The 18703-nt window shown below is 34.3% G+C and overlaps 1 long non-coding RNA gene across 1 annotated transcript in view; it reads right to left on the reverse strand.

Moving 5' to 3' along the window:
* Positions 1–373: 373 nt before the first annotated feature.
* LOC116662245 overlaps positions 374–18703 on the reverse strand; it is a 28231-nt gene continuing 9901 nt past the window's right edge. Inside the window, exons 2-4 of the long non-coding RNA XR_004318270.1 lie at positions 17833–17843; positions 9141–9147; positions 374–588 (exon numbers count right to left, since the gene is read on the reverse strand). This is a non-coding gene — a long non-coding RNA (uncharacterized LOC116662245). The remainder of the gene's footprint in view (positions 589–9140; positions 9148–17832; positions 17844–18703) is intronic.

An 18703-nucleotide genomic window follows, 5' to 3' on the forward strand; every position in this document is an offset into this window, starting at 1 on the left:
TTTCACTTTTGTATACAGATTCATTTTTATTATTTTTAGATTCCACATATGAGATATATGCTATTTGTGTTTCTTTGTCTGAATTACTTAACTAATTGTAATATTCTCTAGGCACATTCACATTTCTGCAAATGGTAATATTTCATTCTTTTTAGGACAGTGTTATTCCACTATACACACATGCCACATTTTAAGCCAAATGTCTGTTGATGGGCACTTGGGTTGTTTCCATGTCTTAGCTATTATAAATAGTGCTATTATGAACACTGAGATGCATGTATCTTTTTGAATTAGAGATTTTGGGGTTGTTTTCTGGATATATACCCAGGAGTGGGATTGCTGAATAATACGTAGCTTTATCTTTAGTTTTTAAAGGAACCTCCATACTGTTTTCCTTAGTGGCTGCAACAATTTACATTCCCACCAACAGGGTTGGAAGGTTCCCTTTACTCTACACCCAATCCACCATTTATTATTTGAAGATTTTTTGATGATAGCGATTCTGACCGGTGTGATATGACATCTCATTGTGGTTTTGATTTCCATTTCTCTAATACTTAGTGATGTTGAGCATCTTTTCATGTGCCTCTTAGCTGTCTGTATGTCTTCTTTGAAAAATGTCTGCTTAGGTCTTCTGCCTAATTTTTGATTGGGTTCTTTTTTGTTTGTTTGTTTATATTGAGCTTTATCAGCTATATGTATATTCTGGAAATAAAACACTTGTCAGTTGCATTGCTTGCAAATATTTTGTCCCACTCCATAGGCTGACTTTTCATTTAGCCCACAGTTTGCTGTGCAAAAGCTTTTAAGTTTGATTAGATACTATTTGTATTATTTGGTGACCCTGTCAGCTAGACATTTTTAATGAATTTCTAAAGTGGAATGTGGGGTATCATGATAGGGTAAAGCCCCTAGGGGGCACAAAATAGGGATATTTACACCTTCTTATACGCTTTTGTCCCAAGTACCCAACTAGGCTTTCAGGAAGAATGATGAGAATCCTGAGAAGACTTACCCCAAGGTGTTGCCTTGGGGAAGGGAACAGCAGCCACTTCGAAGGCTAAACACAAGTCCCTAACTTCTGTCTCCCTTATGGAAAAATCATTAACACACAGAGGGAAGAGAAACAAAACCATAGCCTGAGACAACTGGGGATATTTTATCAAGCCAGGAGAATGACCTACAAACACACACCTCTACCCCCAGGAGGGAAGTGAAAAATATATACCAGATATTGACTAGGATCCACTCTCAGCTCCTTGGGGCTACCCACAATCCCCTGCCACACAGTGCACAAACTTACGGTTACCAGCGGTGGGGAAGGGAGTGGCTTGGGATAAACTGGGAGTTCAAGATTTGCAGATACTAACCAATATCTATACTATAGACAAACAAAAAGTTCATAGTGTATAGCACAGGGTACTATATTCAGTATCTTACAGTAACTTATGGTGAAAAAGAATATGAAAATGAATATATGTATGTATGTGTATCACTGAAGCATTATGCTGTATACCAGAAATTGAGACAACATTGTAAACTGACTAGATTTATATATATATATATATATATATATATATATATATATATATATATATGTTACAGTTCATAACAGAATTGCTCACACGCAAGGACTGAAAGCATAGATTCTTAATCAAGTAAAATTGCTGCCTTGAAGCCTATTCTGAGAAATATTTGACATTTAACCACCTCCCTGTATTGAAAGTGCAATGAATTTTCTAACTGTTCTTTAAGTAATAAACATCATGTTTCAGAGCATAGACAGAGATCTTAAATAGAAAAAGAAAGCTCTAACAAAAAAGTTTTGAACGGATATTATGCCAAAAGAATATTCAAAACAGACTATTTTTATCCCCTCTGGGCAACTTTAAAGAATGAAATGGGAAAGTCTAGTTTAATTGTTAACGTGTTAGAATGAATGAATGAATGATTAGAACAAAGGTTGCTCCTATGATGTTGAGAAAAATGGCATACAGAAAAATGAATGAAAGGAAACATCTGGAAGATAATTCCCACACAAATTCCACAGAGACCTCTATAGCTCTAAAGAGGTGAACATGCCTTTATCAGAGTTCTGAAAGAATAAAAAAGCAACTGTTGCTTTAAGTAACATATTTCTCTTTTCCTTTCTAGTCTATTTGGTACCTCTCTTGTGATCTTAGGGTTCTTTGGGATAATTTGGATGTGGGATAGAGGTGCAGAATAGGGATTATCAGAGTTATTGCATGCAGGATTTGTTCTAACTTAAAATTGTAGGATGCTTCAGAATAATTAAGCTAAAATCAATACAATTTTAGTGTATTTGGAGAGGGAGAATGCCCAGTTTCTCTGAGCTGTATTTTAAATATATTTGTTTCACAGTAATATGCATGGAAAGTATGTCGAGTGGATGAGGATTAGTTAACATCAGAATCAAAATTCAAAAGAAGCTTTGTAGCTCCCTTTTTTATGTTAAGGAACTAGTTATACACCAACCCACCCCCGCCCCAGCTCCTAACACTGACTTCTTTGGGATTTAACTATTTTTACCAAGTACCAACTAGGGGACTGTTGATTAAATCAGTTCCTTTTCAGTCACTCTCTGAAATTCACTACACACAATTAATTTTAAAGTAGCCTTCAGAAAGTCCCCCAAGGAAGAAATTCCATATTATTTCCTATCTAAATACAGAATGGCCTTTGGTGCACTTAACCTCAAAGTAAATTAGGAAAGAGAATCACAAGTATCAGCCAGTTCTCTCAATGAACTTTTTAACGTGAGGGGGCTAATAAAATTCTGGAGTTTTGAATTTACACAAGACAAGAAACAGAATCTCATCATACAACTTAGTAGGTAATCAGTGGTCTTGGTTTTCCTAGGACTGCCCCAGTTTTAGAAAGTTCTGCATCCCATGAAACCTCTCAGTTTTGAGCAAACTGGATACTTCATCATCTTATGGTGTGGCCAAAATGGAGAGAAAAGGGCTGAATGACAGTTCAGATACTTGGATTCACAATTGGTTGAGCAACATCCTCAATAATTGTCAATCTGGAATATTTTTAACACCTTATTCCTTATCTTTCTATCGATTACTTGGAGCAGTTTACTATGCAAATGCTGATCAGAGATTCATGCAATATATACGCTGATGAGAGAATGATATAAAGATAAAAATGATAGGTAAAACGTTAGTTCAAGATTTTAAAATAGTCCTCTTTGCCCCTACTGTTGATACCTTGTAATGGAACTTCAATATAAAACTTAAAAAGGAAAAAATTAAATTACACAATTAGATTTGTAATGTGTATCACAGTTTAAGAATGAACAGTGTTTACCAACTACATTCAGAAATGTTTTGACTTCTCTAGTATATCAGTGGAGTCTGCTTGAACTCAGTTAATTTGCATATGCCACTGGCAGGTCTGGAGAAAATTATAAAGGAAGAGACTAGGCAACAGGCTGAAGTCAGTTACAAAACCTTAATTATCAGAAGAAATGTATTTCTGAGAAGAGAACAGTTCTTGTAAATTGAATTTGTTTCCTACCTAGAATCACTTTGGCCTAAATCCTATAGAGAAGTGGTACTGTGGGGGGGAGAGGCTCTACATGAGATTTGAAAAAAATATCTTCTATAGCATATTAATTAAAAAAGAGATTCCAGACTGGTAGCAGTCAGGGTAAATCAAGTACACAGATAAATTTTCTTGGACCACATGTGTTTTTACAAATGTACCAAGTGAACTCAGGGGAGCCTTGGCATTGGTGATGGAACACTTCTGTATCTTGATCATGGTGGTGGTTATATGAATGTACACATGTGAGAAAACTACACTGAACTATAAACACACATGCAGATGAGGGCATGTATAAGTGGTGAAATGTAAATAGGCTTTGTGGATTTTACTAGTGTCAATTTTCCAGGTTTTAACATTGTATTACAGTTACACAAGATGTCACCATTGAGAGAACTGGATGAAGATTACACTGAGCCTCCCTGTACATTCTTTTAGAACTTCCTGTAAACCTGTAATTATTTTGAAATAAAAAAGTAAGTTAAAGACCATGTTTCAAAAAAAAAATTGAAATAATAATTGATGTACTACCTCTACCCACCCAGTTACTAAATTTTTCCATTTTATCTCAGACATATCCAAGCCCCCAACAAAGCTCTGAGGTGAGAGTTGAAAAAACCACTACAAAAGCAAGAAACAAAATAAACAAAAACCTAACTATTCATTTTAAAATAAGCTGTTCTAAGTGACAGAATCTATAAACATTTTTATATAATACATTCTCCTTCCTGAAAACTAGATAATAGACATCGCAAGCTTGGTGGGAGGATCCCATGGATAAGAAAATCTGAGACCTGGGAGGAATAATCTTCAACTAATCAAATGATTTTAGTGGTCCTCATCAGGATGCCAGATAGAAATGGACTCAATACCCTGTTATCTTTTCTGTCACTAACTGTTAAAGACACATATCAATGAGACCTAAGCAGGAGTTACTTGCTTTTTCTTTTCCCCCAACACTCCGCTTAATCTCCTGCCTTTCATATGAAAAACCCTATGTTGACAACTGTTTCTATAGCCTGGGGTACAAAAACCCCGTAGAACAGAGATATGCAAGACTTCTCAGAAGATGTTGGTGATAGGAAGGGAAGGGAAACCATTAAGATTTCCAAAGTGAACTCTTATCAAACAGATCCAGAATCAAACTCACCTAAGATTCCCCACAGTCCCATTATAACAGTGCAACATACCACACTTATTACAGCGAAGATTTCACAATGTATTCATACATTCAACAAGTATCTGTTGAAGGACTATCATCTGCCAGACACTGTTCTAAGCATTGGCATAAAGCAGTGAGAAAAGCTCTTATGGAGCTTACATTCTAATCTGTGTGTCTATGTACGTGGGTGTGCATGCATGGCTGGGGGAAATAAAACAGTAAAGGAGACACAAAGTCTTTCAGGCACGGTAAAGGGGCAGACAAGTTTAATTTTATAGGCTTCCTTAGTAAAGCGATCAGGATAAGCCTTATATATTGAGAAGATAATATTTATGTAAAAAAAATGAAGGTGAGGGGATGAGGAATGTGAATATCTAGGGGAAGCACATGCCAATTACAGCAAATGCAAAGACCCTGAAATGTGACTGGTCTGGTGTGTTGCAAGTACAGAAAGGAAGTCACTGCAGTGTTATCAAAGCAATGAGGGGACAATAGTAAAAGATGCAGTCAGAGGTAATGGGGGGTTTGTAAAGGTACCTGTGTCTATTCAGGTCCACTTTCCAGAACAGACAAAATGTACCCATGAACACAGATCATTTTTTTCCTTGTGATGGGAACTCTTCGAATTTACACACATAACTTTCATATATAACATACAGCTGTGTTAATTATATTTATATAACAAGCAGTGGTTTCTTCCCAGAGACACTGAGCAGTCTGGGAGAGGGAGTTAGTGAGCTAGTTTCAGTTCAAGATTTTGTACAGGGATGCAAACTGTGCCCACAAACCTCTTCTCCTCACTATTTGTGTTAGGTGGGTCATAGATAATGCATTAAATTAATAACATGCAGATTATGACCTGCTGAATGAGGAGATACAAGTGACCCAAACAGGTGGCTTCCTCAGCATCCAAACTCCTACTTTTGTAACTGAGCAGGACTCTGTGAGGACTTCCTGGGACAGACACCCCCCACCATTGTCATCTACCTACCTCTTATTTGTATAATTTTAGCCTCCCAGGCTTCTTCCGAGTTGCAAAGAATAAATTTGATCAGAGGAGTGAGAAAATGCAGAAACAAAGGAAAATATTCAAGCAAGTAAAATAATAATAGTTTAGCCATTGAACAAAATCAAAGACATTTAGTTCCTCTTCAAGGCCTATAAATAATATGCTGAGTCATATCTTTTAAGTTGCAGATACAGAAACCTCCACCAGGTGGAAGGAGCTAACTCTATGCTGACCACAAGCATGTAGACCCCAGATTGGCTGGAACCAGTAGGTTGATGATGTTGACTTCCAGTTACCTCACCAACGACTAATCAGTAGAATGTGCATGAGCTGATCACACACGCTGCAACCCTCTCCCTCACTGTGTCTTTAAAAATCTTTCCCTGAAAGCCATCAAGGAGTTCTGATTTTTTGAACATTAGCATCCCAGACACCTCGTTTAGCACCTGCAATAAATGCTGCACTTCCCTTCACCACAACTCTTGTCAGTCAACTGACTTTACTACGTGCAGGTGAGGGGACCCAACAAGTTAGGTTCAGTAACAGTTTGGGGAAGTGCAAACCCTGGGGTCATTATGACTAAAGGTGCAGTTTCAGTTCACCCATATAAAGAAAGTAAAGTCACAAGATTTATTACTTACAAATCCCAGAATAGTAGAGGAGAGAGGGAGAGTAGGAAGGAACATTAAGCCAGGGGAAAGGCAATCCTCTGTCTCACATCACCAGTGGGCAGGAAAGAGAGCAGGGTAGCAAGCACCAATTACTTATAAGGTGGTTGTGGCAGAGGCCACTAACTTCTTGCGGGCTCAATTCTAAATGGTTATTTTTAAAAAGTATCTTGGGAAAACCAAAGTAGGAACTTGAGGTGGGAATCGTAAACTCAGATCCTTATCTAAATATTAAGATTCTTGAGTGTGAGCAAATTAGAATGCCCAGGCAGCAACTCAAAATGCCTGTTTTCTCATCATTACAGCCATTGGCTTCTGATACTTACTTTATGAGATTTAAAATAAATTACTAATTCCATCTCTTTATTTTTTACTTTCTACTTCTTGAGTCACTTTGTATATCTTGTATCCTTCTTGTAACTTTCCTATTTCATTTAAATGATCTAAATGTTTGCAATGCAGTGGTTCATACCATTCCTTTATTATCCCTTCTATTTCTGTAAGGTCATTACAGTAGTGATGTCCCCTCTTTCATTCCTGACTTTAGTAATTTAGTATTTTTGAGTCTTTCTCTCTTTTTGGAGGATCAATCTACTTAAGGTGTGTCAATTTTGGAGATTTGTTCAATGCATCATCTCTTGCTTTTGTTGATTTTTCTCTATTTTCTATTTCTTTTATTCCTTCCTTCTTCTTGCTCTTGGTTAGGTTTGATTTTCTTTTTCTATTTTCTTAAAGATGGAAGGTTAGACTATTTGATATCTTTCTTCATTTTTATGTAAGTGTTTACAATTGTAAATTTCCCTCTTCACTATTTTAGCAGCATTACACAAGTTTTGGGTTGTTTTGTTATTATTTTCACTTATCTCAAATTATTTTCTTGTGATTTGTCTGACTGATTATTTAGGTATTTCAATTTCTACTTATTTGTAATTTTCCCTTATTTTCTATTGTAGATTTATACTTTAGTTCCATTGTTGGCTGGAGAAGAGATTTCTTTGATTTCAAAATTATTTTAATTCTTTTCAGGATTATATTATAGCCTAGCATATGTCTCTCCAGGAGAAAGTTTCACGTAGCCTTAAAAAGAATGTGTATACTACTGTTATTGGATAGAGCAATGAATAAATATCTGTTAGTATCAGTTGACTTATAGTGTTGTTCAAGTCTTCTATTTCCTTGTTGATCTTCAGCCTAGTTTTTCCATCCATTATTGTAAGTGGGGTATTGTAGTCTCCAACTACTATTGTTGATGTTTCTATTTATCCCTTCAGTCCTGTCAGTTTTTGCTTCATGTATTTGGGAGCTCTGTTGTATAATATAATTATTATTTTTTTGGAGGGACTGACCTCTTATTATTGTATCATGTCATTCATTTTCTGTAACAAATGCATTTGTTGTAAAGTCTATTTTGTCTGGTATTAGTTTAGATACTTCAGCTCTCTTAAGGTTAAAGCCTGCATGGTATATATCCTCCCATTATTTTTCTTTCAATGTATTTTTTAATCTGTTTTTTTTCTTTCAGCGTACATTTGGATTATTTTTGTTTATCCATTCTAGCAATATGTACTTTTTAACTGGAGTGAATATTCTATTTACATTTAATGTAGTTACTGATATGGTAGAATTCACTTCTGCCATTTTCTCTTAGTTTCCTACATGTTTTACATCTTTAGTTTCTCCATTTTTGTATTCTTGTCCACTTTATGTTAAACAGATAATGTCTAGTTTACTTTCTTAATTCCTTTGACCTTCAACTCCCCTTTTCTGTACTTTTATTGTAGAACCAATTACAATATACATGTATATTATAAACCCATCAATATATTTTATACTGATTATGTTATGAAGTTATTTTTCAAAACAGATGAGAAGAAAAGTGATACAAGCCAAATATACATGCACGCAGTCTTTTATATTTACCTGTGCCTTTATCTATACTATTTCACTTTATTTCTCCTTATGATTCTGGGTTACTGCCTATTGTCCTTTCATTGCAGCCTGAAGAATTCCCTTTAGTATTTCTTGAAAGGCAGCTCTACTACTGACAAATTATTTCAGCTTTTGTTTACCTGAGAATGTTTTAATTTTCCCTTCAATTTTGAAGGAGAGTTTAGCTGGGTATAGAATTCTTGGTTAAGAATCTTTCCCTTTAAACACTTTGAATGTCATCCCACTACCTTTTGGCCTCCATGTTTTCTCAGGAGAAGTCACCTGTTAACTTTATTAAAGGACCCCTTTTTTGTGAAAAGTTTTTCTCTTGCCACTTTCAAGAGTTTCTTTGTCTATGACTTTCATTAATTTGATTATAATGTATCTAGATGTGGATCTATGAGTTTTTTTTTTAATTGGAGATCTTTAAGCTTCTGGAATATGTAACTTGATGTTTTACCTAATATTTAGGGAGTTTTCATACATCATGTCTTCTAGTATTTTTTCTATCCTAGTCAATTTATCTTTTACTTCTGTGACTCACCTATACATTAATATGCTTGATAATATCCCACAGGTCTCTGAGGATCCCTTCCTTTTTCTTATTTTTTTTTCTTTCTGATCTTCAGACTGTATAATCTCTATTGGCCAATTTTCAAGTTCAATGTTTCTTTATCTGCTGGCTCACATCTGTTTATAAGCCCTTCTGGCACATATTTTATTTCAACTCCAGAATTTATCTTTTATTCTACTATTTGTAATATCTATCCTTTTACTGATACTCTCTGTTAGGTAACACTTTGATCCTATACTTTCCTTAAATTCTTTAGACACAATTTCCTTTAGTTCTTTGAAAATATTTATAATAGCCAACCTAGTCTTTTTTTACTTATTACAAAATCTAAGCCGCTCAGGGACCTTTTTCCGATTATTTTTATTCCTTTTGTATGTGACATACTTTCCTATTTATTTAAAGGTTTTTTACTTATTGGCTGAAAACTAGATACCTTAGCTAAGACATTAATATAAATCTGCTATCAGATTCTTCCACCCCTCCTCCCCAAAGAATTTATTGCTGTTGCTGGTTTGTTCTTGTTTTTTACTTTCTTGTTGATGCTTATTAGCTTAGCAGAAATATTGGACTAATAAAGTAGATTATGTTTTCCTGGCAGTGTGTGGCCATTGAGTCCTCTGGCAGTTTTTGTTGTTGTTGTTGTTGTTGTTGTTGTTAAGTTCTCATTTTATTTTTAAGCCTGGGCTTGCTAAGGATCACACTTGTGTCAGTATAGTTTAGCAGTGATGCCAGAATTAATCATGTTTCCTTAAATACCTTTCCTTTATATTTTCTACCTTTTCCCAAGGGGACATATGTGAAAAAGAGGACTCTCAAACTTCAGAAAGTTTACAAGACAACCTTAGATTTCACTTCCTGCTTGCATAGATTCTCAAGATCACCCAGAGGTGAGTGACTAGGAATTTCTCCCTTCATAGGTTTTTACTAGCTAAGTGCATAGCTTTCTGCATAAGTGAATCCTATTATATTGCCAGAAATGTGTCAGAGCTTTGCAACAATCTCTACTATTATTTGGTTTTCCAGTATATCCTTTTAAATTCCTGGCCAGGCCCTACATTGCCTCATATGAAATCACAGTCATGCAGCTGATATGTTCACAGAGTTTGCTATTGTTTGGATAACCACAACAAATAAAATAGTAACCAGATTTTGAGAATGCTGACTTTCCAGGGACCAATAACTTTGTATAAAATATTTATTGTGCTCTAGGGATGGTGCTTTTAACAAAACTCCAAAAGAGGTCAGATCTGTCCATCGTCTGCAGCTTTTGGCTACTGCGCCAGTAAGCATGGGAAGGATGGGTGAAAGGAACAGACATAAATTAAAATGTCAGATCTCGCTGTTTTACTGAGAGTCAGTAGTTTATACTGGATAGACCATGTTCTGCTTTTTCTGTGGCTTTGGTTAATTGTCAGAGCTCTGAAATAGTCTATTTCATTAGTTTTTTTTTTTTTTTTAGAGGGAGAACAAGTATACTAAGGTTTTTATTAAATTATTTTGAAAGTTGAACCATAAAAGGAATTTTTAACAGGGTAAAATATTTGAATAGAGAACCATTCTGCTGTCTATCAATTCTGAGATTCCATGCTTCTATGACTTTAAATATGTTCCTGTGAAAATAAATTTTGTAATCTATAGAAAACCTCCCTCCATATACATAAGGCTAGGGATTCATTAGTATTAACTTATAAAAGAATGAAAATGAATGTTTTCCATTTTTGAACAAAGTTTTCTTGGGGTTTTAGAGCAGAAAAATCTTCATTTAATTCAATTTACTTATATTTTCTTATTACCATTATGATTTTGCCAGCATGATGCCTAAAACTTTGAAGACAATAATTAACTATTGCTGCACAATGATACTAAATTTAGAATCATAGAAATAAAACATTGTAACATATCCGTATGTATGAATAGACAGAAGGGAAGCTATCACCCAATATCTTCTGAGGGATAAACAGGAAGCCACATCCAGTGAAATTTCCTCAGTTTCAATATGGAAAAAATATTTAGTTCCATATACAATATGGAGTGATACCTAGTGATAATGTATGGTTTGAATTTAATGGAAATATAATAGGTTTACCTGGCCAAAAGCAAAAAAGTAAAAGTAAAAAAAAGTTGTAAAGTTAATCTTTTTGTTTAAATATTTATCATTTGTCATGTATAATTGTCCAGAATGTTTGCAACAAAATTTATATGTGCCATTATTTTGCATAAAATCAATCCATTTTAGGCATAATGATGTAATTGTAATCCTTTCAAAGTTAGATGTAACAAATCATTCATAGGTTCCACCACTCAACAGTTGGGCATGCTCCATCTTGTGTCTTGTCTCTCCAAAATTCGAAGAAATGTATGCATTGAAAAATGAATACCAGGAAGCAGTCAGTTTGTTTATATCTCTATTCTTTATAAAGCCAAAAAGTACCCTACATAAAGTTAAAAGTCAAAGTAATGATGCTTATGATTTAGCTGAGCTGGATCCTTGCATATGTTGATCAAAACAAAAAAAAAAAAACCCAAAACAAAAAACAAAACATAGATCAATCAAACTACCATAAGAATATCGTCATGAACAGACAGCCTCCTGAATATTAAACAACTTCAGTATACAAATTTAATTTTTACATTGATCAAGTTGATAAAATATTCTCCAAAGAGTACTAAATATTTTCAAATTCATTACCATCAACTTTCTTCACCACAATTTCAAACATCATGTAGTCTAGTCAGTCTTTTGATGCCTCATGGACATTTTGTTGGAAAAGTACTGTGTGCATTTGAGCATTTATGTATGAGTATGTATAATGGTCCTTATAATATAGTGACTTTAGTCCAATCAGCTAATAATCCACTCAGGAGTTTACATGATTCCACTCCATTGAACTATATAACGCACTTTAGAGATTGGCTGGCAACTCAGCTCTCTTCTGGAGATGCAGAGAATTCATATAGCACTGCATTCAATTGAGAAAGCTCTTTCCCTTGAGATTTTTATGAAGTAAATCTTTTGTAATTCAATACTTAACTTTTTCCCACTAATGAATCCAAAGTGGAAGAGAACAGAGTATAGCTTCTCACACTCCAAGACCCGACGTGATGTAGAGGTACAGAATTATGACCATATGTGTCAGCACCAGAACAAATTATGTTTTTCTTCCCTTAATCTTTTATATTACTGAGATAGTCATTTGGCTCACATGTTCAATATGTTTTATCTTTTCAGTTCACCTATATTAGCATATCCAACATAAAATTATCAGTATAACAGGCCACTATTGTAATAGGTGGGACAACAAAGTGATGATTTTGCTTTGGCAAACTAGTGATTTATTTCTGCAAAAAATATGCAGGAATGATCTCACCTAAGCAATGTAACTTACAATCAAAGGGATTTTTAAAAGGACCTCACAACAAGCCAAGGTTTATTAAATTAAAACCACTGCCTGCACCCTCTGGTACACAGAGAGTCCCTTCATGTATTTTAGGAAACAAATGGAAAAACATGCCATGTTCATGAATTGGAAGACTTAATATTGTTAAGATATTAATACCACCTCAAACCATCTATATATTTTATATAATCTTTATCAAAATCCCAGAAACATTTTTTCAGAAATAAAAAATTCATCCCAAAATGTATATAGGATTGCAAGGGACCCAAAATAGCCAAAACAATCTTGAAAAAATTAACCAAGACAGAGGTCTCACATTCCTGACTTCAGACCTTACTGAAAGTCACAGTCATCAAAACAATGCAGTACCAGCATAAACAGAGATTATAGACCAATGAAATAGTATAGATAGCCCCCAAATAAACTATATGTTCAAGAGAATTTTGACAGGGATTCCAAGAACATTGAATGGGGATATGACAGTCTTTTCAACAAAAGATGTTGGGAAAACTAGATATTCTCATGCAAAAGAATAAAGTTGGACTGTTTCCGTCCATGATATACAACAATTGAATCAAATGGATCATAGGACTTAACAACTAAAACTATAAATCTCTTAGAATAAAACACAGGGGAAAGCTTCGGGACTTTGGATTTGGCAATGATTTCTTGTATATGACACCTAAAGCACAGACAACAAAAGAAACATTAGATAAATTATAATTCATCAAATTAAAAAACTTTTCTTCATCAAAGAACTCTTTCACTAGAGTGAAAAGGCCACCAACAGAATGGGAGAAAATGTTTATCAATAATATCTGATAAATTGTTACTATCCAGCCTATATAATGAGACTATATAACAAAAAGAAAAACCAATCTAATTTTAAAATGGGTAAAGGAATTGAATAAACATTTCTCCAAAGATGTACAACGAGCACATGAAAAGATACTCAACATCAGTTATCAGTGGGGACACAGAAGTCAAGATCACAATGAGATACCAATTCACACCCATTAGAATGGCTATTATCAAAAACAAACAAATGACAAACAAAACAGAAAATAACAGGTTTTGGCAAGGATGTGGAGAAACTGGAATCCTCATGTTTTGTTTGTGGGAATGTAAAGGGGTGCAACCACTATAGAAAACCATGTGGCACTTTCCCAAAAATATAAACATAAAATTACCATATGATCTAGCTATTCCATTTCTGGATATGTACCTAAAAAGCAAGGATGCCACATATACCTGTACACCAATGTTAATAGCAGCATTACTGATAGTAACTAAAAAGTAAAAATGATGCACATGTTCACTGACAGATGAAGAGATAAACTAAATGGATGTACATACAATGGAATATTATTCAGCCTTAAATAAAGGAGTGAAATTCCGGTATAATGCTACAACTTAGATAGGCCTTGAAAGTAAAATAAAGCCAGACCCAAAAGGACAAATATCACACAATTCCTCTTATATGAGGTACCTAGAGTAGTCAAATTCATAAAGACAGTTAGTAAAATGGTAGTTGCCAGTGACTGGGTCGAGGAAGTTATGAGGAGTTGATGTTTAATGGGCACAGAGTTTCAGTGTGAACAGATGATCAAGTTTAAGAATGATGGTGAAATGAAAGTACTTAGTGCCTCTGAACTACACAATTAAAATGATTAAAATGGTCAAATCTGTTACATATATTTTCATCAGAATAAAATAACTAGTAAAATGAGTGTCACTATTGTACTAATATCAATAAAACAGTATGAATTCCATAATAAGAGTGTTTTTAAACTTTTAGTTGTCATTACTGTTATCGCTACTACTATTACCACTACCACTACTTCTGTACTATTAGAACAATTTATGGATATTTGTTCATTTAGCACACAATTTAGCTTCTCTGGCATCTCTTCTCCCATCCATAGAGTCTGAGAGTTTGAATCCCGGTAACTGTGTGTCTCCCCAGTCCCTCAACCATGACTGATTGGATTGAGAGTAAACAGATAATCCAGTTTGGGTCAATTACATTCTTACTCCCAAGAATTCAGGCAAGTATTAGAGAGATAATCAGCTAGAATTACCAGATGACTATAATCCAAACATGGGAACTGTGAGAAATACATATTCTTTCTTGTAGATGAAGAAGCAGAGAAAACCGATCTACAAGCAAGACCTTTTTTTCTTGAAATATTATTATAGCCCCACTCTTAGGTGTATAAGACACCTTCATGTTTACATCTCTACAGATATCAAGATATATCTATATCTTTAGATTTAGACCCCTCCCCTTGTTTAGCACCTAAAAGTGAAACCTCAAGTTAATATGAAAAATGAAAACCTTTTAGAATAACAGTGTACCTGCATGTAAAGGCAATACTCTATGTGTATACCTCAGCCAATGATATTGCACTCCTTCTTCATACAATTTCTTTTATCACTATTTTTGCCAACACCATACATACAGAGCTACAGAAAACTCAAAACCTAAGTCAATGTGAAGTGCTACATGGTCAGACATTTACCAGGATGAAGAGTTAAGACAGAAAATATGCTCCATGAGGACAGGGTTTATGCCTACTTTGTTCAACGAACATTACTTGGCATGAGAGGCAGTTGAGTAAATATTTATTCAATACATAAAGAATGGCCAAAATTACACTTTTTCTGAGTGCCCCAAGGAGGGGGGCTGCTTCCTAGCTTTCCTCTCCTATCCTTTGATTTCCTTGTTAAATTCTCAGATTACTGGAGAGCAGGAACTGTCATTGTCTTGCATAATGCTGTATCCTCGGCACCTAGTATATAATTGGTGCTCAATACAGACTTGTTGAATAAATGAGTGCATGACTTTGGAACAAAGTGCACACTGCAGATGTCATAAAACAACACGTCTATGGATTCAAACTTTTCAGTTATCAGAATTCGAATTGAAAATGTTAGTAATTTAGAAGAAAAACAAGTTGGGGATGAAAGGCTTTAGTACCTGGTTATTCTCTCCAGAAAACCAAATCAACAGAATTCTGTGATCAATAAAATTTGGAATGACACAGTAGAGAGATGATTCAAACACAAGTCCAAGATTATTCAGTTGGACGTTTCTTTTAATTTCTCCTGCCTTAGATCAGGCTTGGTCTAGACACTAGTAAAATAAGTTAAATTTGCAAGTCAGTTAGAATTAGTTCCACCTGAGAAGAGGACAGGACCTGACATTCATGCAAAGTCCACAGTCTATGAAACCAGGGAAATTTATTAGTTCCTGGATCAGGTTAGAACTTAGCTCAAGAAGAAATCAAGAGAAAAAAGGGAAAAATACTAAAACAGTAGTTACAGAAACTTATGAAAAAGAGAGAAAATTGTATGGAATAGAGCTATATTTTTTACCTCTGAATCAAAATTTCTTAAATTTGGGTATGAATTGTCAATGTGCTATATGGGTGTTTAAAACACGTTTATGATAGAGAGGAAAGGTCTGCTTTGTTGAACTATGAATAAATCCCAAACAAAGGCGTTTGGCTGACTGGACAGCTGACAGGTCATCAAAAGTAACCACCAAAGTAAATGTTCAAAAATAACTACAAAACACAAAAATGGAAACGTATCTTAGAAATATGTTCAAAATGTTCAATTGCCACTTTAGTATGCATTCTTAGGCTCTTGTTTTTCCAGATCTTCCCACTGACATCAGGTAGCTGAGTATGGAGAAGCTAAGTATTGTTATAAACACTGAAGACAAATGAAACAGAGACTTTTATACTCATCTTAAGGATCTTCTCAGAAAGATACCAGCCCCAAAATAAAACAGAAGTTCAACTTCAACAAAATATTTATAAACAATGTGGATCTTGAGTTGAGGCTTTGTTTTGTTTTTTGGAGGGGCAGGGGTGGCAGTAGCAAAATCATTAACATTGCATAACATAGGATGATAGTTATTAATATTTAAATGTATACATTTTCTCCCTAAAGTCCCACATTTAAGGCAAGTCCCCTTAAGGCAGCTGTTTTATTCCTTATCTCTCTCTGCCTCTTTCTCACTCTCTATCCCTTCCTCCCTCCCCACTAACCCTCTTTTTGTCTTCTTCCTCCCCCTCCTTCCTCTCCATCAATTATGGGAATAAAATTTGACACATCTCAACTACCTTCATTCCCTGTCATTCTCTTTTTCACTCATCATCCTCTTCAATGTAACAGTGAGCCTTGTTAATTACCAGAGCAAATCAAGTTTAATTTTTTTAGAAGACAATGGAGGAGAACAACTGTAAAAACTTATACTGCATTCTCTTCTTTCATTCATATCTTGATGAGGTACTATGGACTGTTTTATCAGTCAAAGTTCCAAGGCTTAGAATGAACAAAATGCATATATCTACATGGGTGATGCCTATGAAGAACATAAGGTCTAATACAGCTACTGTAAATAAAAATAATTTTTGTAACACTGTCACAACTCTTATTCTTGGCTGTGAAGAGACACATGGAAAATAAAGTTAAACTTTGAATTTATTTGTAACTCTTTAGGCATGGGAAAGAGGTCTATGAATCTATGCAGAAGAGGTCACAGAACAAACATTTTAAAATAAATAAACATACAAGAGCAAATGGCTCCGACTCTCCTACTCTGTTAGTTGCTGCTAAGAAAGATACAATGATTCTCTGAAGTTCTGCTATGGGGAATGCCAAACTAAACAAGTATGAAGATAATAACATGATAATAAAACTGTATTGTTCGCATTAATAGTTAAAGATAAGTGCTCTCATTTTAACATCACTGATTCCATCTTTGCATATGCAAAGTGGAACATCAACTTATAGTTTAAGTCATTATTTTATATAATCTTAAAACAAAATTTTGTCATCTAAGTATGTAATTAACTATAATGAGAGAGAATTCACTCCAAAGGACACACATGTTTGCTCCAAAGGTAAAGCGGAGAGGACAAAATCAAGTGATTTTTTTAGGTTTCTTTTACCTGATTTCTGCATATGAAAATTAATCATTCTATTACACTCACTCTACTGATGACCTAATTTCCAGGCACTTTTAAAGATGAAATCACAAATACTTAATAATGAGTTAAACCCTGGCAAGAGAAGCAGATTAAAATCACTTAATTATCTACATTTTCAGAGTATAAATCCATTAATTCTTTGGGAAGAAAGGTATTTTGCTAATGCAGGAACTATCCAAATTACATATATTCAAAATTCCAATATAAATATTTGAATCTGGAAGATAATTTAATGAATATCATATGGCAAATTTGCCAACTGTGAAAGCCACAGCATCAGAAGTGTCTGAGAGAGAAAACAGGACTGACAGAAAGCATGAGTAAGTAACAATTAAAGCCACACGGAAAGATATATTTTAATGTGTACAATAAAATATAATCTGAATTTCCCAGAAAAGGTATAGGGAAAAAGATCATATTTTCCACACATCATATTCAATTTTATTCCAAGTATTTGACTACGCTATTTTCCTTCAAGTGACTGGTCTTTCTACTCCTCTGTCTGATGCAAATTACATTTATACTTCCTGAAGCAATTCATAGTCAATCTTGTTCTTTACTATTTCCTTTTATTGTGTACTCATAGCATATAAAAGAATGAAAAGTCAATAAAATGGCAATTATTTTTTGAGAATAATTTTATGACAGTCCCTTAAATGATTTTTGGCACATATTTTAAAGTTATTTTAAATATACTTTAAATGTTGGATGATCTTAATGAAAAAAATAGGTGCTAACAGAATGAGTTGTAACCATTACAGAAAATTTAGTGATGTTCTTTTTGTTTTTTAACAAAGTTTTCTAGCCTAAATGGGTCTGTCCATTAAAATTTACACACTTTTTAAACAGAACTGTCAAGTGATGTTTAAAAATTATAAGTGAACAAAGAGAGGGTAAATATTGGTAACTGGCATTGATGATAACCTTTGGATTTAGAGGAAGTCCTATACGAAAGTAACCCTCAGGAGTTGGAATAACTTGACCAATTTCTTCCTGCTAGTATATGTCTTCCTAGAAATAATTACACAGTTTAAAGGTAAGGTAAGCCAATATACTAGGAAACTGTTTAATCGAATAAAATGAGGCATTAATTGATACTCCTTAGAGCCTATTACCTAGGGAGTCACTTGGACCTATTGAGAAAATATATATAGCAAAAGCTTAAAATCTATATGCTATTGATGTTGTTTCAACTCTGGTTCTTCCCATATGTATTAGAGTTCTTTCAACTTTGACTAATAAACTTGGAAAGAACTGGGTCATAAATAGGATGGGTTAATTTAAATCATAAATAAACAAATGAAAAGGTAGTAATTTATAAGTATTGTAGTTAACAATCATTTGGTTACTTTAAAATAAAACCTCTCCATTCAAGACCCTCACCCAG

This window comes from Camelus ferus, chromosome X (assembly GCF_009834535.1).
Source record: "Camelus ferus isolate YT-003-E chromosome X, BCGSAC_Cfer_1.0, whole genome shotgun sequence".
In the NCBI taxonomy this organism is placed as follows: Eukaryota; Metazoa; Chordata; class Mammalia; order Artiodactyla; family Camelidae; genus Camelus; species Camelus ferus.